This window comes from Nerophis lumbriciformis, linkage group LG23 (assembly GCF_033978685.3).
Source record: "Nerophis lumbriciformis linkage group LG23, RoL_Nlum_v2.1, whole genome shotgun sequence".
Taxonomy (NCBI): Eukaryota; Metazoa; Chordata; class Actinopteri; order Syngnathiformes; family Syngnathidae; genus Nerophis; species Nerophis lumbriciformis.
Genome location: NC_084570.2, coordinates 18,581,410 through 18,602,500, shown reverse-complemented (window position 1 = coordinate 18,602,500; position 21,091 = coordinate 18,581,410). Strand labels below are relative to the sequence as shown.

The window sequence follows — 21,091 nt, the reverse complement described above, 5'->3', positions numbered from 1 at the left end:
TCAAAATGTAAATTCTGATACTTTTGGAAAGGATGGTGCATAAAGGGTTTCAATTGCACTCTATAGGGAACGCCTTTACATATGAACTTAAAACACGGGTTATAAATGTGACTATAAAATACATATTCCGTAAGTTTGTCAAATGTAGATTAGAGTTATCATAAAATGTAAAAATAATGGCTCACTTTAATAACCCAGCAGGCACAAGACATTAAAACAACATTCAGAAGTTCTCAAATTAGGTCCTGACGTTGAGCAACTCAAACCTAATGTTGAAACAACTTTTTGACAACGTTTAATTAATGTTGGGTTCTGATGTTGATTTGACCATTGAAATGTTGGCCATTTCCCAACCAATATTCTACAACACAAATACAACATTGATACAACATGCTTTTTGACTGCGTTTATCCAACGTCATGTTGTGACGTTGATTTGACTATTGGCTGTTGGTCATTTTTCAACCTATATTCAACAAAACAAATATAACTTTAAAACAACATTGAAACAACATGATTTTCAACAACGTTTATCTAATGTCAGGTTTTGACATTGATTTGACCACTGAAATTGTCAATACGTGTACTGTGAGGGTTTTGTTTTCCCGAGCTGCAAGTAAAGCTGGATCGGACATGGCGTGAGGGTAAGGACATCTTTATTTTAACACTAACAAAAGGAATAAACAAAAAGCGCGCACAAGGGCGGAAGTACAAACTTGGCTAATGAAAACAAATCTAGCACAAAGGCAAAAACTATGAACATGAAACTAAAATCACTGACTGTGGCATTAATAACAAAAACTTACTTGACAGAGCAGGAATCTAAGGCATGGAACACGAGATCAATGGCGTAACAGGGGTAGTATGGATAATGTCACCAGGACGATCAACAGAAAAAGACAGGCTTAAATAACAGTGACATGATTAGTGACAGGTGCGCGAGGACAAAACGTGAGACAGGTGCGTGACATGAGGACAGGTGAAAACTAATGTGTAGTCATAGAAACAAAACAATGGAGCGTAAACAGAAACTAAAGAGTCCAAAAACCAAACATAACTAAACAAAACAAAACATGATCCAAATGACATGACAGAAATTTGGTCATTTTTCAAACAATATTCTACAAAACAAATACAACAATGAAACAACATGCTTTTTAATGACGTTTATCTAATGTCAGGTTTTGACGTTGATTTGACCATTTAATTGGAGTCATTTCCCAACTAATATTCTACAACACAAATACAACCTTGAAACAGGCTTTTTGACTGCGTTAAATCAACGTCACAACATAACGTTGATTTGACCATTGAATTTTGGTCATTTTTCAACCAATTTTCTACAACACAAATACAACATTGAAACAACATGCTTTTCAACGACGTTTATCTAATGTCAAGTTGTGACATTGATTTTACCATTGAAATGTGGTCATTTTTCAGCCAATATTGTACAACACAAATACAACGTTGAAACAACATGCTTTTCACAACGTTTATTAAATGTCATGTTGTGACATTGATTTGACCATTGAATTTTGGTCATTTTTCGACCAATATTCTACAAAACAAATTCAACATTGAAACAACATGCTTTTTGACGATGTTTATCTAATGTCAGGTTTTGACATTGATTTGACCATTGAAATTTGGTTATTTCCCAACTAATATTCTTCAACACAAGTACAACGTTGAAACAACATGCTTTTTGACGACGTTTAGTCAATGTCAGGCTGTGACATTAATTTGACCATTGCAATTTGGTCATTTTTCAACCAATATTCAACAAAACAAATACAACTTTAAAACAACATTGAAACAACATGATTTACAACAACGTTTTTCTAATGTCAGGTTTTGACATTGATTTGACGATTGAAATTTGGTCATTGTTCAACCAACATTCTACAAAACAAATACAACATTGATACAACATGCTTTTTAATGACAAGTATCTAATGTCAGGTTTTGATGTTGATTTGACCATTTAATTGGGGTAATTTCCAAACTAATATTCTACAACACAAATACAACCTTAAAACAGGCTTATTGACTGCGTTTATTCAATGTCATGTTGTGATGTTGATTTGACCATTGAATTTTGGTAATTTTTCAACCAATTTTCTACAACACAAATACAACATTGAAACAACATTGAAAAAACATGCTTTTCAACGACGTTTATCTAATGTCAAGTTGTAAAACTGATTTGACCATTGAAATGTGGTCATTTTTCAGCCAATATTCTACATCACAAATACAACGTTGAAACAACATGCTTTTCACAATGTTTATTAAATGTTGTGTTGTGACGTTGATTTGACCATTGAATTTTGGTCATTGAATTTTGGTCATTTTTCGACCAATATTCTACAAAACAAATTCAACATTGAAACAACATGCTTTTTGACGACGTTTATCTAATGTCAGGTTTTGACATTGATTTGACCATTGAATTTTGGTTATTTCCCAAATAAAATTCTACAACACAAATACAACGTTGAAACAACATGCTTTTTGACGACGTTTAGTCAATGTCAGGTTGTGACATTAATTTGACCATTGCAATTTGGTCATTTTTCAACCAATATTCTACAACACTAATACAACATTGAAACAACATGCTTTTTAACGACATTTATTCAATGTTGGCTTGTTTTGACCATTAAAATTTGGTCATTTCCCAACCAACAACGTGAATTCAACATTAGACATCAACATTGCCTCAATTTACAAATACAATATTTAGCACCGTTGTTTATAAGTCGGCTTTAAAGGACATGCATGTATAATCAACGTTGTATCAATGTCTTGTGTCTGCTGGTAACAGTATAATGACATAGCATGAGTTGTAACGATCGCCATGTGACCAGTCCCTCATACTGTGTTGTATTTGTGGAAGAAGAGGACCACTGCTGGAGGTTTTGCCAAACAGCGTGCTATGACAACTTTGGGCCAGCTGGACGTGTTCGCATTTGCATCCTTAATTCATGATGAGGGGAAAGCTTTTTGCTGTTCTGGCCGCCTGACATATGGTGTCCAAAAATGGTCATGTTTGTGGTTAAAATAACTGTACTGCACTGTTTGCCTGCATTCCACATCTTGTCATGTCATCGTGTTTATTGTTTTTTTTTTAAATACCCCGCAGAATGTTTCTGTAACTAGTAGCCAGGCTTTGAGCTGCAGAGTGTAAACAACTGAAGAGAGCTGCTCGGCATGCAAGCCTTTGAAGCAAAATAAACACCATGTGCGGAAACAAATTCAACACGAGCCGCCCATATGTCGCGGGAAAGTACATCATAGCTATCAAAATTCACTACAACTTACGTATCTCATTAACATGGATTATTAAGATAATCAGCATTTTTCCAAAAAAAAAAAGATGAATGCAATTTATCCAAGGGTCTAATTAGTGTCTAATCCAGAGCAAAAGGTTAGGAGTCTTGACTTTTCCTCGACTCCATTTCGATTTAAACCTCTTAATGAATAACTTTCTGTTGCATCACTGCCAGAATGTCAATTAAGTAAAATGGCAAATCTTCTTTGTTTTTTGTTTTTTTTTCAATAATTCCCACATTCACAAAGTGAACTCACTTCCACTGGGGAGAAAAAAACACATCACAGTATTACCTCAACTTAATTGGCCACGTGACAGAGCTCTTAACTCAAAACACTTGAAGCTTAAAACAACGTCTCCCAGTAAAAGTCATTTAACTCAACTTAATTAGTGCCTAAACCCTTCAAAACAGCACCATTTTAACATTTGACACGTTTTTTTGTGAAAATAAAGTGGTGATCTGCATCAATTTTGTAATGTGTCATCAGAGAGTGAAATTGCATTTCTTTCAATATGCATCATAACAAAAAGGGTAATATTAAAGGGGAACATTATCACCAGACCTATGTAAGCGTCAATATGTACCTTGATGTTGCAGAAAAAAGACCATATATTTTTTTAACCGATTTCCGAACTCTAAATGGGTGAATTTTGGCGAATTAAATATTCGCTCTCGTAGCGATGACGTCACAACGTGACGTCGCATCGGGAAGCAATCCGCCATTTTCTCAAACACCGGGTCAAAACAGCTCTGTTATTTTCCGTTTTTCGACTGTTTTCCGTACCTTGGAGACATCATGCCTCGTCGGTGTGTTGTCGGAGGGTGTAACAACACGAACAGGGACGGATTCAAGTTGCACCAGTGGCCCAAAGATGCGAAAGTGGCAAGAAATTGGACGTTTGTTCCGCACACTTTACCGACGAAAGCTATGTTACGACAGAGATGTCAAGAATGTGTGGATATCCTGCGACACTCAAAGCAGATGCATTTCCAACGATAAAGTCAAAAAAATCTGCCGCCAGACCCCCATTGAATCTGCCAGAGTGTGTGAGCAATTCAGGGACAAAGGACCTCGCTAGCACGGCAAGCAATGGTGGAAGTTTGTTCCCGCAGACGAGCGAGCTAAACCCCCTGGATGTCTTGGCTCACACCGTCCCGAAGATGATCAAGAGAAGAATATCGACCCTAGCTTCCCTGGCCTGCTGACATGAGGGTATGTCTGCAGAATATATTAATTGATGAAAATTGGGCTGTCTGCATTCTCAAAGTGCATGTTGTTGCCAAATGTATTTCATATGCTGTAAACCTAGTTCATAGTTGTTAGTTTCCTTTAATGCCAAACAAACACATACCAATCGTTGGTTAGAAGGCGATCACCGAATTCGTCCTCGCTTTCTCCCGTGTCGCTGGCTGTCGTGTCGTTTTCGTCGGTTTCGCTTGCATACGGTTCAAACCGATATGGCTCAATAGCTTCAGTTTCTTCTTCAATTTCATTTTCGCTACCTGCCTCCACACTACAACCATCCGTTTCAATACATGCGTAATCTGTTGAATCGCTTAAGCCGCTGAAATCCGAGTCTGAATCCAAGCTAATGTCGCTATAGCTTGCTTGTCTTTCCGCCATGTTTGTTTGTGTTGGCTTCACTATGTGACGTCACAGGAAAATGGACGGGTGGTTAAAATCAGGCACTTTTAAGCTTTTTTTAGGGATATTGCGTGATGGGTAAAATTTTGAAAAAAGCTTCGAAAAATATAATAAGCCACTGGGAACTGATTTTTAATGGTTTTAACAATTCTGAAATTGTGATAATGTTCCCCTTTAAAAAAAAAAAAAATACAATTATATACTGTATATATATATATATATATATATATATATATATATATATATATATATATATATATATATATATATATATATATATATATATATTATAGCTGTGTTGCTTCTCGGGACGGTCTTGGCCAAAAGACTCATTCTCAAAAAGTGGAAAATTCCATCTGCGCCAAACTGAACTTGATATATAATGTACATATTGTGTTTTTTATGTTGATTTAATAAAAAAAAAAAATAAAAAAAAAAAATAATAATAATAATGTTTTTTTTTCTGTGTGTGACCTCACCAATGCGCTTTTCGAAGAATGGTGGAAAATTCCTATAAACACACTCCGCAACCTTGTGGACAGCCTTCCCAGAAGAGTTGAAGCTGTAATAGCTGCAAAAGGTGGACCGACATCCTATTGAACCCTATGGGTTAGGAATGGGATGGCACTTCAAGTTCATATGTGAGTCAAGGCAGGTGGCCAAATACTTTTGGCAGTAAAGTGTATTTGGGTGAAACAAAAAGCTTCGGCGGGCTGCATTAGGGTGTCCGCTGCTGGATTAGTTACAGTGCTCTTGGGCAAGGCATCGAAACACCGCTTGCACAGCCCATCCCTTCGACATCTAGCCAGGCATGCATGTTGTTGGTGTGTTTATTTGTGTAGAGTGAAGCATCCATCCACATATTGCATGCACGGCAGAGCCAACGTTGAATTTTTCTCCCTAGGGATCATTTTCAGTGTAATTAAGCAGCAGGACATAAATGAATGGAAATAATGAATTATACAAGAAAAAAACATTATTCCAAAAAAGAAGTCAACACATGGGGAAGAAGTGAACGCCTTATCAAATCGACCGCCGTAGACCAATTATAAATCAAAGAGCTCAGGTGCTAATCCAGATGACAGCGCTGGGGACAAGACAAAAAGTCAGAGGCTGTGTGGAAATGTCGTAGCGAGCGCTGTGGTTAGAGCAAAGAAACGTGGAAGAGACCTAAAGAGGATGTATCAGATGAGACTGTGTGTGTGTGTATATATATATGTGTGTGTATGTGTGAGGGAGATGAAGGCTCACTGCTGGAATCCACAGCTAATGAGGTAGGCTGCCATGGTTTGGTCAAACAAGTACAGTTGTGCGTCGATTAAAATGTGGAAGTGATGTCATCTACCTTATCCGAAGCAAGAAACAAAGCGAGTACAATTGCGGTTCTGTCTTAGCGACGTCAACACTTTTCCCCTGCAGAGGAAAGTACAGTCGTGCCTTGTTTATCGTGGCTAATTGGCATACTTGGCAACCCTCCCGAATTTTCCGGGAGTCTCCCGAATTTCAGTGCCTCTCCCGAAAATCGCCCGGGACAACCATTCTCCCGATTTCCAGCCGGACTTAAGGCACGCCTCCTCCAGGTCCGTGCGGACCTGAGTGAGGACAGCCTGTCGTCACGTCCGCTTGGCCAACCAAAAAGTAACCACAGAACACTATAGTGTTCTGTGGTTACTTTTTGGTTGGCCAACGGTTTACGTTGTATTGCGCACCCTGACGGCAAGTGTGGGAGTCGGTTCTGAAGTATGAAGTAAAGAGACATCATTTTGTCACCTCGCCTGGTTATTGACTCCAACCCAGAATATTACACTGCCCATACCTACGCTCCTTCAAAGGCTGTGCTACTTGCTGCAAAGCATTGCACTTTCAAATACAACAATGAGTAGAGAGGAGTGTTATGTGTGTATATGTGTAAATAAATGAACACTGAAATTCAAGTATTTATTTTATTTATATGTATGTATATATATATATATATATATATATAAATATATATATATATATATATATATATATATATATATATATATATATATATAATAAAATACATATATATATATATATATATATATATATATATATATATATATATATATATATATATATATATATATATATATATATAATAAAATACATATATATATATATATATATATATATATATATATAATAAAATACATATACATATATATATATATATATATATATATATATATATATATATATATATATATATATATATATATATATATATATATATATATATATATATATATATATATATGTATGTGTGGGAAAAAAATCACAAGACTATTTCATCTCTACAGGCCTGTTTCATGAGGGGGGTGCCCTCAATCATCAGGAGACTTTAATGGGAGCATTCGCATACCATGGTTTATATAGGGCACAGAGTGGGTGGGTACAGACTGGCCTAGGGGCGTGGTGATTGGCTCATGTGTTACCTAGGAGGTGTTTCCGTCTATGGCGGCATGTTGTTACAATTTCGCTGCGCTTGTTGAGGGATGACAGGTCTGGACGGTAAATAATAAACAGTTTCTCTTTCAAGCATAGGTTGCATCTTTTATTACCACTATTGTAAGGTGTGCTGGATGCAAGAATTTGCCATGTTATTGAATATTCAACATTATTGTCTTTGAGGTCCCAAATGTGTTTGCTGAGTTCTGTGGTATTTCGCAGGTTTTTGTTCCTGAAAGAAGCCTTGTGATTGTTCCATCTGGTTTTGAATTCTCCCTCGGTTAATCCTACATATGTGTCGGATGTGTTAATGTCCTTGCGTATTACCTTAGATTGGTAGACAACTGATGTTTGTAAGCACCCCCCGTTGAGAGGGCAATCAGGTTTCTTTCGACAGTTACATCCTTTGTTGGTTTTGGAGTCGCTCTGTCTGGGGGCCGACGGCTCATTTGCAATTGTTTTGTTGTGGTTTGAGATGATTTGTCGTATATTGTTCATGCAGCTGTAGCTCAATTTAATGTTGTTCTTGTTGAATACTTTTCTTAGGGTGTTGTCTTTGGGAAAGTGTTTGTCAATCAGATTGAGGAATTTGTGTCCAATGTTCGTTGAGACGTTTTTGCTGTATGGGGGGTTGTACCAGATGATGTCGTTTCGTTTTCTGTTCTTTTTTGGCTGGTTTCCTGGCGTGGGTTCATAGGTGAGGGTGAAATTGTATCCGCTTTCATCAAGGGCTTTTTGGTACGGGGGGGTTGCTTGGTCAAATTCAGCTTTGCTAGATGACAGCATCGATAGCCTTTTATTGATTCCGGTAGGTATTCTTTTCGTGGTGGTGGGTGGGTGGTTGCTGTCATGGTGCACGTATTGGAGTGTTGTGTTGGGTTTCGTGAATGGTTGGTAGCTGTTATTTCTCAGGTTGAAAGTGACGTCAAGGAAGTTGACGGTTTGCTTGTTGGCTTCAATCGTGATCCGTAGGCCGTTCTTTTTGAAAATTTGGCATATGCGCTTCTTGGTATTCTCGCATATGCCAAATTTGTGCCCTATATAAACCATGGTATGCGAATGCTCCCATTAAAGTCTCCTGATGATTGAGGGCATCCCCCTTCATGAAACAGGCCTGTAGAGATGAAATAGTCTTGTGATTTTTTTCCCACACATACATATATTGCGCTCTACTACGGTATCGAGCACTATTTTTTGGATAACCTTATTAAGACATATATATATATATATATATATATATATATATATATATATATATATATATATATATATACATATGTATATGTAAAAATATATACATATAGCTAGAATAGATAGCTAGAATTCACTGAAAGTCAAGTATTTATTTTATTTATATGTATATATATATATATATATATATATATATATATATATATGTATATATATATATAATAAAATACATATCTATATATATATATATATATATATATACATATAGCTAGAATAGATAGCTAGAATTCACTGAAAGTCAAGTATTTATTATATATATATATATATATATATATATATATATATATATATATATATATATATATATATATATATATATATATATATTTAAGAAATACTTGAATTTCAGTGAATTCTAGCTATAAAATTACTCCTCCTCCTTAACACCCCGCCAAGCAGGTGTATAATAGTAAATAGTAGCTTTGAGAGTGTCATACTATAGATACGTTATCGCTAGGGGTGTCTAAAAAAAAAAAAAAAAAATTAAATTAATCGCAATTCTTATTTGTAACAATTCTTAATCGATTAAAAAAATATCATATTTATTTTTATATTGTTTTTATATTGGTTTTATATTTATTTATTTTTTGTTTTCATTCAGTCATTGGTGGAGCTAAGGATAATATTTGAATATTGTTTTTATTATTGTTGTGCAGGACTTTGGAAACATGTTTGTTGTTTAAATGTGCTATATAAATAAAGTGGATTGGATTGGAAAAAATAAAATGTAAAATTAATAATATTATTTTTTTACATCTGTCCTATCCAGCCACTCAGGAAAATCATATTGTTGATGTAGGTCAGGGGTGTCAAACGTCCGGCCCGCAAACAGGTTTCATCCGGCCCTTGGGGATGAGTTTGCTCAGTATAAAAAGTAACCTGAAATTTTTGAATGAAAGAAAACAGCTGTTCTAAATGTGTGCACTGGATGTCGCAATAGAAATGTTTTTGCATCTTTGTAGATGATGCTACATATGTACAAAATAAACCACATGAATCGAGGAAAATTTGAATTTTATTATTAATGGAAAACCCCTTGAGATGTAGCATCTTGTTTTCAAGAGGGACCAAAGACATTTAATATTAACACAATACAGCACAACACAGGACAAGTTACACAACAAACAATTACAGACAATCATTAAAGACAATTTTGCTCAGATACCTCTCAGCTCACACAACTCTCTCAGAATTTACAATAGAACAACAAATAATGCAGTAAAATAAATATAATATTATTAAATTATGTTGCCTGTCTAATTGTGTTGGCCCTGCGATGAGGTGGCGACTTGTCCAGGGTGTACCCCGCCTAACGCCCGGATGCAGCTGAGATAAGCTCCAGCACCCCCCGTGACCCCGAAAGGGACAAGCGGTAGAAAATGGATGGATGGATATATTGAAAATGAACTCCAATGAGTTGACTAATGAACATTATCATATAATTTGTTCAGAAAATATAAATAACGACAAATAAATTATTATAGTAAAAAAAAAACATGAATTGTACATTTGTGGTTGTTCTATTTTTAAACAAAGAAAATAATCTGAAGTTGTCTTTATTTTTAAGTTCGTGCTGTGATTTTACCAGTCCGACCCACTTGGGAGTAGATTTTTCTCTATGTGGCCCCCCATCGAAAATTACTTTGACACCCCTGATGTAGATGATCATATCTGCTGTGCAGATTTACTTTAGAAAAGAGAAGTGTTGGATACTTCTCTTGTTGCCTTATTTGTATTTGACTTGGTTGAAAGTTTGGGTAGAATTATTATTATAATTTTTTTGTTATTATATAAATGTATCAACTTTTTATCTATTGTATGAAGAAATGTAGTTAATCATAGAACTGGAACCCAGTATTGATTTTGAATCGAGAATTGTTCTAAATTGCATCGTTAACCCGGCAAATCGAATTGAATTGGAATGGTGAGGTGCCCATAGATTCACAGCCCTAGTTATCGCACAGGCCATCACCCGGCCACTACAACAGGGCAACGGCGTGGAAGTACTTTGTCCCATCCTGAATAATTCCTCTAAGTTCGAACTGGGCTTCCATGTGCTGAAACCACGGGCGTAAGTTGGTCACCTTGACAGTCAAAACTACGAACATTAGCCGTGTTGTTAGCATTATATGTTGTTAGCATTGCGTATCTAGCGTTGCCATTGTCATGTGGAGCTGATGATCCCAAAGATGAAGTGATTCAAATCTCCCCTCTCCCTTGTAGAGGGGGAGACACACAGGTCTGGTGGCCATGGATGAAGTGCTGGCTGTCCAGAGTCGGGACCCGGGGTGGACCGCTCGCCTGTGCATCGGCTGGGAACATCTCTGCGCTGCTGACCCGTCTCCGCTCGGGATGGTTTCCTGCTGGCCCCACTACGGACTGGCCTCTCACTTTTATGTTAGATCCACTATGGACTGGACTCTCACTATTATGTTAGATCCACTATGGACTGCACTTTCACAATATTATGTCAGACCCACTCGACATTCATAGCTTTCGGTCTCCCCTAGAGGGGGGGGGGGGGTGTTACCCACATATGCGGTCCTCTCCAAGGTTTCTCATAGTCATTCACATCGACGTCCCACTGGGGTGAGTTTTTCCTTGCCCTTATGTGGGCTCTGTACCGAGGATGTCGTTGTGGCTTGTGCAGCCCTTTTTAGACACTTGTGATGTAGGGCTATATAAATAAACATTGATTGATTGATTGATTGATTGAAATCCTCCACACGACACATCCGCTCCGGACAGGCTAACCTCCTCCGAACCATGGGAGACCGGGCTTTCTGCTCCGCCGCTCCCAGTCTGTGGAACGCTCTCCCTGACCACCTGAGGGTACCACAGACTGTGGATGTTTTTTAAAAAAGGCTTAAAAACCCATCTTTTTAGAAAAAGCCTTTTGTTAGATTTATGTGTGCTAGTTCTAGCTATTAGGCTGTTCTAGTTTTTATTTTATTTGACTATTTATCTTACTCGTTGGGGGCAGCTATTTGTTGTTCTAGCTTTGTTTTTTTTAATTATTTGTTTTTTAAATGCACTGTAGCACTTTGAGATTGTTTGTTCAATGTAAAGTGCTTTTACAAGTAAAATCTACTATTATTATTGTTAGAGTTCATCTGAACTTAGAAGTTAGAAGAAGTTTAATCTCCGGATTTTAGCGTTATTCCTTGTCCAGATCAGGGGATGATGTTGTGGTTCGTAAAGCCCTTTGAAGCACTTGTGATTGAGGCCTACGTAAATAACTAGCGATTGATTGATTGTGAGTCTTTACGCTGGCTTAGTCCTGTTAGCATAAAATGGTACTTCTTGGGACTTGTCCCTTGGTATTGCTTATAGGTCAAAGTCTCCCCAATGTGGAGATGTGTTATTGACGAGGCAGGGGGTGAGAAGATACCAAGTTTAGCCATAGTGTTGTTCGCATAGCATTCCTAAATAGGAAATTAGACACATTCTCCACTCTAATACATATAAGACATACATAAGACTTGATTTAGCACTTAATTGCGTTTAGTGGTCACTGTTTGTGCTTTTTCCCCTTTTCGTTATAAACAGGTTGGCCCGTAACACGTCCCACACCCAAATATGATCACACAAAACACTTGAATTATGGAACACTTACAATTTAACATTCAGAAAGAACACCACCGAAAAGGACACATTAACATTTAACATCATTTATTCCTTCATTAGTCACTCTTGTAGACAAACACGGTGAGGAGACATGAGGGGGGTATAAAAGAAGTTCATCAAAAACAACTTTTCATCATCTTCAATCATTTTTGTGATGATCTAATTCATAACTTGTTGTGTTTTAATTGTGTTGTCAAAGTCAAAAGCGTCCTTGAGTTATTTCTTGGCCAAGAAGGAAGTTATTAGTGATTTCCTCTCTTTCCTCATGCTGGTTTCGGCGATACCGACCTGGTACATAACGCAACTACACCTAGTGTGTGTGGGAAGTTTGAAAAAAATACTGTATTTGAACAAGGTTGCAAAATAGTTGTATTTGTAAATTGACACAACATTGGATCCACGTTGTTGGTTGAAAATGACCAAATTTCAAAATACGTGAAATTTGGTCACATATTAATTGTCAAAATCTGACAATGAATAAACGTTGTTAAAAGGCATGTTGTTTCAACGTTGTATTTATGTTTTACAATATTGGTTGAAAAATTACCAAAATTCAGTGGTCAACTCAACGTCACAACCTGACATTGAATAAACGTTGTTAAAGGGGAACATTATCACAATTTCAGAAGGGTTGAAACCATTAAAAATCAGTTCCCAGTGGCTTATTTTATTTTTCGAAGTTTTTTTCAAAATTTTACCCATCACGCAACATCCCTAAAAAAAGCTTCAAAGTGCCTGATTTTAACCATCGTTATATACACCCGTCCATTTTCCTGTGACGTCACATAGTGATGCCGATACAAACAAACATGGTGGATAGAACAGCAAGATATAGCGACATTAGCTCGGATTCAGACTCGGATTTCAGCGGTTTAAGCGATTCAACAGATTACGCATGTATTGAAACGGATGGTTGTAGAATGGAGGCAGGTAGCAAAAACGAAATTGAAGAAGAAACTGAAGCTATTGAGCCATATTGGTTTGAACCGTATGCAAGCGAAACCGACGAAAACGACACGACAGCCAGCGACACGGGAGAAAGCGAGGACGAATCCGGCGATCGCCTTCTAATCAACGATTGGTATGTGTTTGTTTGGCATTAAAGGAAACTAACAACTATGAACTAGGTTTACAGCATATGAAATACATTTGGCAACAACATGCACTTTGAGAGTGCAGACAGCCCAGTTTTCATCAATTAATATATTCTGTAGACATACCCTCAGCTGCTCTCTTTTCCTGGGGGTCTGGCGTAAGATTTCTTTGACTTTATCGTTGAAAATGCATCTGCTTTGAGTGTCCCAGGATATCCACACATTCTTGCCATCTCTGTCGTAGCATAGCTTTCGTCTGTAAAGTGTGCGGAACAAACGTCCAATTTCTTGCCACTTTCGCATCTTTGGGCCACTGGTGCAACTTGAATCCGTCCCTGTTCGTGTTGCTACACCCTCCGACAACACACCGACGAGGCGTGATGTCTCCAAGGTACGGAAAACAGTCGAAAAAACGGAAAATAACAGAGCTGATTTGACTCAGTGTTTGTAATGTGTTTGAGAAAATGGCGGATTGCTTCCCGATGTGACGTCACGTTGTGACGTCATCGCTCCGAGAGCGAATATTAGAAAGGCGTTTAATTCGCCAAAATTCACCCATTTAGAGTTCGGAAATCGGCTAAAAAAATATATGGTCTTTTTTCTGCAACATCAAGGTATATATTGACGCTTACATAGGTCTGGTGATAATGTTCCCCTTTAAAAAGCATGTTGTTTCAACGTTGTATTTGTGTTGTAGAATATTGGTTGAAATATAACCAAAATTCTATGATCAAATCAACGTCACAGCCTCACATTGAATGAGCATTGTTAAAAAGCATGTTGTTTCAACGTTGTATTCGTGTTTTACAATATTGGTTGAAAGGTGACCAAATTTCAATGGTCAAATCAACGTCACAACCTAACATTGAATAAACGTCGTCAATAAGCATGTTGTTTCAACATTGTATTTGTGTTGTAGAATATTGGTTGGGAAATGACCAAAATTCAATGGTCAAATCAAGGTCGAAACCCAATCCAATCCAATCCACTTTATTTATATAGCACATTTAAACAACAAAAATGTTTCCAAAGTGCTGCACAACACTATTAAAAACAATATTAAAAACAATATTAAAATATTATCCTTAGCTCCACCAATGACGGAATAAAAACAAAAAATAAATAAATATAAAACCAATATAAAAATAAATATGATTAAAAACGATTTTAAAGGGTACAACCAATTAAAACAGTAAATAAAAAAATCAAAATTTATAAAAAAACACAGAGGACAACAGAGGACAGAGGACCACACAACTCACGTAGTGTTAAAAGCCAGAGAATAAAAATGGGTCTTAAGACGAGACTTAAAACACTCCACTGTGGGAGCAGTTTGAACATGGAGGGGCAGAGTGTTCCATGGAGCTTAGGGCCGACCACAGAGAAAGAACTGTCTCCCTTGGATTTAAGTCTGGTCTTGGGCACCACGAGCTGGAGCTGGCTCTCGGACCTCAGAGCGCACGCAGGAGTGTAAATTTGGATGAGGTCCGAGATATACTGAGGTGCCAGTCCATGTAAAGCTTTAAAAACAAACAGCAAGGTTTTAAAATCCATTCTAAAATGAACAGAGAGCCAGGTCAAACTCTGAAGAATTGGGGATATATGCTTGCGTTTCGTGGCCCCAGTTAAAAGTTGTGATGCCACGTTCTGGACTAACTGCAACCGGGAGAGAGCTTTTTGGCTGACGCCAGCATAAAGTGCATTGCAGTAGTCCAGGCGACTTGAAATAAAAGCATGCACGACTTGTTCAAAAAGGTTAAAAGATAAAAACGGTTTTACCTTTGCTAAAAGATGAAGATGATAAAAACACGATTTTAAAACGCCACTGACTTGTTTGTCAAGTTTAAAATCGCTGTCTATAGTGACGCCAAGGCTGGTGACTTTGGGACGCACATCATTTTGCAATGGTACCAAGTCAGTGAGGGCCGGACCAAAAACTGAAATTTCCGTTTTTCCCTCATTCATTATTAAAACATTCTGGGCTAACCAAGCCTTGACAGTAGACAGTTGAGAAGGGGTGTCAGGGGGCCAACATTGTGTAAACGTCAGAAAGCATGTTGTTTCAATGTTGCATTTGTGTTGTAGAATATTGGTTGGGAAATGTCTACATTTCCACCTGACATTGAATAAACGTTGTCAAAAAGTATGTTGTTCTAACGTTGTATTTGTGTTGTAGAACATTGTTTGAAAAATGACCAAATTTCAACGGTCAAATCACGTCACAACCTGACAATGAATAAACGTCGTCAAAAAGCATGTTGTTTCAACGTTGTATTTGTGTTGTAAAATATTCGTAGGGAAATGACCAAAATTCAATGGTCAAATCAACGTCGAAACCCAACATTGTGTAAACATCAGAAAGCATGTTGTTTCAATGTTGCATTTGTGTTGTAGAATATTAGTTGAGAAATTACCAAATTTCCACCTGACATTGAATAAACGTTGTCAAAAAGTATGTTGTTCTAACGTTGTACTGTATTTGTGTTGTAGAACATTGGTTGAAAAATGACCACATTTCAAAAAGTCAAATCAACGTCACAACCTGACAATGAATAAATGTTGTCAAAAAGCATGTTGTTTCAACATTGTATTTGTTTTGTAGAATATTGGTTGAAAAATGACCAACATTTGATGGTCAAATCAACGTCACAACATGACGTTGAATAAACGCGGTCAAAAAGCATGTTTTAAAGTTGCATTTGTGTTGTAGAATATTAGTTGGGAAATGACCAAAATTTAACGGTCAAATCAGCGTCACAACCGGACTCTAGATAACTGTCGTTAAAAAGCATGTTGTTTCAACGTTGTATTTGTGTTTTACAATATTGGTTGAAAAATTACCAAATTTCAAAAGGTCAAATCAACGTAAAAACCTGACATTGAATATACGTCCTCAAAAAGCATGTTAATCCAACGTTCTATTTGTGTTGTAGAATATTGGTTGGGAAATGACCACATTTCAATGGTCAAATCAACATCAGAAGCCAACATTGATTAAACATAGTCAAAAATAATGTTGTTTCAACAATGTATTTGTGTTTTACAATATTGGTTGAAAAATTACCAAATTGCAAAAGGTCAAATCAACGTCACAACCTGACATTGAATAAACGTCGTCAAAAAGCATGTTGTTTCAACGTTCTATTTGTGTTGTAGAATATTGGTTGAGAAATGACCAAATTTCAACGGTCAAATCAACATCAGAAACCAACATTGATTAAACGTTGTCAAAAAGCATGTTGTTTCAACGTTATGTTTGAGTTGCTCAACGTCAGGACCTAACTGAACAAGTTCTCAACGTTGTTTCAATGTCTTGTACCTGCTGGGTCGTGTCTTTTCACTGTGGTTTTAACTCAGAGTCAACATACTCAGGATTGATTCAACTAGCTCAGATGAGCTGTTCTGGAACTGGACAGTCATCTTAGGGTAAATCAACTCAGAGTTCAGGTTTAAACTCAAGAGTTTGCTAAATGTTGGACGCTTAACACTTAACTTTTAGCCGGTGATTCCCACATTTTTTTCACCAAGTGCCACCTCAGAAAAACACTTGGCTCTCCAAGTACCACCAAAATGACCGACATTAAATATAAAGTAGCGTAGTAGGCCTTATGATTAATTAAAAACAAGGTGTATATAACAAGTGTATTTAATTGGCCAATGTAGCATTACATTGGCCAATTAACACATTACTGTGTTTGAATATAGAAAAACAAAACACTGTACTTTAAGTGATTCTTTGGCGTACCGCTAGATGGGGCACCGTTTGAGAATCACTGACTCAAGCAAACAACTAAGGTGGCATTAGAGTGAAAATACCCTAACCTTAGGCATAGGTGTCCAAACTCTAGACCGCTCCGCCACGTCATTTTACACGGCCGACGAAAGCCTGGAAATAATACGTGTCAATGAGACATTTTTTGATAAATGCATTCATCAATTAGTCAGTCAGTCAGTTTTGGATTATTTCCAACGTGCATACAAAAAAATTACAATGGAATAAATCACATATTTCCAGTTGTTTCTTTGCGGCATGTACGAAAAGGAGTAGGAAGAGGCAGAGCTTATTCAATCCTACTCCTTTTCGTGTCATAGCAGTTTCATCCCAGTTGTTTGCGCTCTATGTGTAACAGAACAGTGAATACATTATTGAGTACCGTATTTTCCGGACCATAGGGCAAACCGGATTATAAGTGCACAGCCGATGAATGGTCTTTTTTCATACAAAAGGCGCACCGGATTATAGGGCGCATTAAAGAATTCATATTATGATTATTTTTTTCTAACTGTAAAACACTTCCTTGTGGTCTACGTAACATGTAATGGTGGTTCTTTGGTCAAAATGTTGTATAGATTATGTTTTACAGATCATCTTCAAGCCGCTTTCTGACAGTCGCTTCCAGATGCGCCGTTTTGTGGGCGGTCTTATTTACGTGGCTCACCTTCGGCAGCGTCTTCTCCCCGTCATTTTTGTTGTAGCGGTGTAGCGTGCAAGGACGGGAGTGGAAGAAGTGTCAAAAGATGGCGCTAACTGTTTTAATAACATTCAGACTTTACTTCAATCAATAATGGAGCAGCATCTCCTCATCAGGAAACAACAACACCGGAAATGTGTCCCGTGAAAAACTGTCCGACCGGAACTCTAATAACTAAAGTTTCTTGGGTGAATAATGTAAACTCACTACACCGGTATGTTTTAGCGCTTTCATGGCGAGTTTACTGACATATATAAGTAAGAACTTTACACTACTTTATATTAGAAATGGCAACAGCGGAGGATGAATGTCCCATAAAAAGAAGGTAGAGAAAAAGAAGAAGCTTATCAACTATGGTGTTGACACAGACTACAAAAGCGGACCTGCACAATTTTTCAGGACTTATGCAGATCCCAGATACAGATCAGCAGGTACCAGAAGGTAAGAAAAGTCGCTTTTGCTTTATATTGCGAAACCAAACGCAAGATAATATGTCTTACCTTATACATCCATCCATCCATTTTCTACCGCTTATTCCCTTTGGGGTCGCGGGGGGCGCTGGAGCCTATCTCAGCTACAATCACACACCATAATAATACTCCTGTGTTTAATGTGCCGACAATCGATCAAGTGGTGCGGCTTCATAGCTTACCAAAGTCGTACTAAAACATTTTGATGGATTTTTGAGCGCCGTGTGTAATGGTCTATATTTTCAATGCAACATTTAAAATGTTGGTGTTGTTTACTTGAGACATACTGCCATCATAGTGGCAATATACACTTATCTCTTATGTTTGACTGCCATCTACTCATCACACTTATCATTACACCATGTACCAAATAAAATAGCTTTGATAATAATAATAATAATGAATTAGATTTTATATCATATTTATTAGCTTGAGGTGGGTAAGCTCAACTAAACATATTCCTTCCAGGTTATAACACGCACTGTCAAGTTTTGAAAAAAAAAAAAAAATTTAAGTGCGCCTTGTAGTCCGGAAAAAATGGTAAATAGATGAACGTACATTAAGTAAGTAAACAAATAATAAATACATCTATAAATATTAAACATATACACAATAAATATGACATTATAAAACATGTAATGCATCCAAATTCAGTTCTTAACTCGATAATATTTTGGGGAAAAAAACAGCTCTTCCAAGCCTTTTTGTTGTCATTGAAATTCATAATAATCCTCACCTGTCATAACCCTCGCAATATTTTCGAGGCTGAAGTTAATTTAAATTTTGACAAACTTCTTGGCCACAAGCTTCTACTAAACAAGTGTGAAGCATGACTTATAATCTAGCATTAACTTTCACCAACTCAGTATGCCATAGCTTCACAATCGAGTGACCTCTCTAAAAGTAGTCCCTCTGCGTCAGCACCTATAATAACAATATCGCAAATACTTGGTTAATATTCAGGTCGCAATATGTAAATGGTGTATTGTTGGCGGTTTTGGATGTTTTTTTTTAAAGGACTTGATGGGCGCGATTGACGACTTCATTGTTAGCAGTCTAGTACCAGCCGCTTTTTTACAATTTAGAATGCATTAAAAATAGAAAAGCATGCGTGTTCTTGTGAATGATACCGCAGGCAAAATTCCAAAAAAAAAGGGAGCAGCCCCCCTTTAAGCACTCTCCCGGACTGAAAAGTGATTACCATTCTCATCCCTTATTGGTTGAGGGATTTTTATGAACTTCACGAGCCAAGCTCGATCATTAAAATAACGACACGGCAATGATATCACGACATTGCCTCAGAGCACTTACTAAGCATCTAATGAAATGGCACGAGCCCCGCAGGCCGTAATTGCGCGGCGTCATGCGATGGCTCTGCCGTCATGTCGTTTTCTCATGAGCACGGTCCTATTCGGGCATTTGAGTGGTGCATGGCGGATCCTGAGTAAAAAATAATAATTGCAAATATTTTATTCTTCACATTTGACGTACAGGGACTGTGTATGTAGAGACTAATTACAAGCATAGGTTGCAGGGTAGCAGGAAGACAATAGCGCTGATGAAGTGTCAAATCCCCCACTAAGTCACATGTTATAAGCATCACTGTATACATATAGCTCTGTGATTAGCATTCAGGAGCAGATGAGTCTCCTGATCACTAATCAGAGGCAGGTGAAGGGCCAGAGTGAGGGGAGGCAAACAGGAAGAATGACTACAATAAGAGCGCTAAAACGAAGTAAATACAGGAAACAGGAGAATGAGTCGGACCTGGGAGATAGGTCTTGACATTGTGTCAGCATTCAATTGCAATTTCAAGGGTCATTGTGTGAATGTTCCAAAGCATTCACACATTTGGTTTTCTACACCAAAATTAATCTATTTATTCAACGTATTCTTCTTCTTCTTCTCCAGAATTTGACGTGCTCTACCTCAGTGGTCCCCAACTACCGGTCCGTGGACCGATTGGTACCGGGCCGCACAAGAAATAAAAAATAAATATATATATTTTTTATTTTTTTATTAAATCAACATAAAAAACACAATATATACATTATATATCAATATAGATCAATACAGTCTGCAGGGATACAGTCCGTAAGCACACATGATTGTATTTCTTTATGACAAAAAAAAAAATAAAAAATACCATTACATTTTTTTCTGGCTACTACTCCTTCCACATTTGTCAACCCATTTCAACCGTTTCACCGTCAAAACATTCCTCTTAATCAGGACAAAAAACACAGTTGTTTTTTGAACTGGTAAAATATTCCCGGTTTTCCCGAAATTCCAGCAATTCGGGACGGCGTGGCGCAGTGGAAGAATGGCCGTGCGCGACCCGAGGGTCCCTGGTTCAATCCCCACCTAGTACCAACCTCGTCATGTCCGTTGTGTCCTGAGCAAGACACTTCACCCTTGCTCCTGATGGGTGCTGGTTAGCGCCTTGCATGGCAGCTCCCTCCATCAGTGTGTGAATGGGTAAATGTGGAAGTAGTGTCAAAGCGCTTTGAGTACCTTGAAGGTAGAAAAGCGCTATACAAGTACAACCCATTTATCATTGAGACGGCGTGGCGCAGTGGGAGAGTGGCCGTGCGCAACCCGAGGGTCCCTGGTTCAATCCCCACCTAGTACCAACCTCGTCATGTCCGTTGTGTCCTGAGCAAGACACTTCACCCTTGCTCCTGATGGGTGCTGGTTAGCGCCTTGCATGGCAGCTCCCTCCA

General features: G+C 37.6%; 1 long non-coding RNA gene across 2 annotated transcripts in view; it reads left to right on the top strand.

Moving 5' to 3' along the window:
• The window catches only part of LOC133622355 (uncharacterized), a 258,689-nt gene extending 247,492 nt beyond the window's left edge, over positions 1 to 11,197 (top strand). For both annotated transcript variants that reach the window (XR_009817764.2, XR_009817763.2), the window contains exon 5: positions 10,929 to 11,197. This is a non-coding gene — a long non-coding RNA (uncharacterized lncRNA). The remainder of the gene's footprint in view (positions 1 to 10,928) is intronic.
• The last annotated feature ends 9,894 nt before the right edge of the window (positions 11,198 to 21,091 follow it).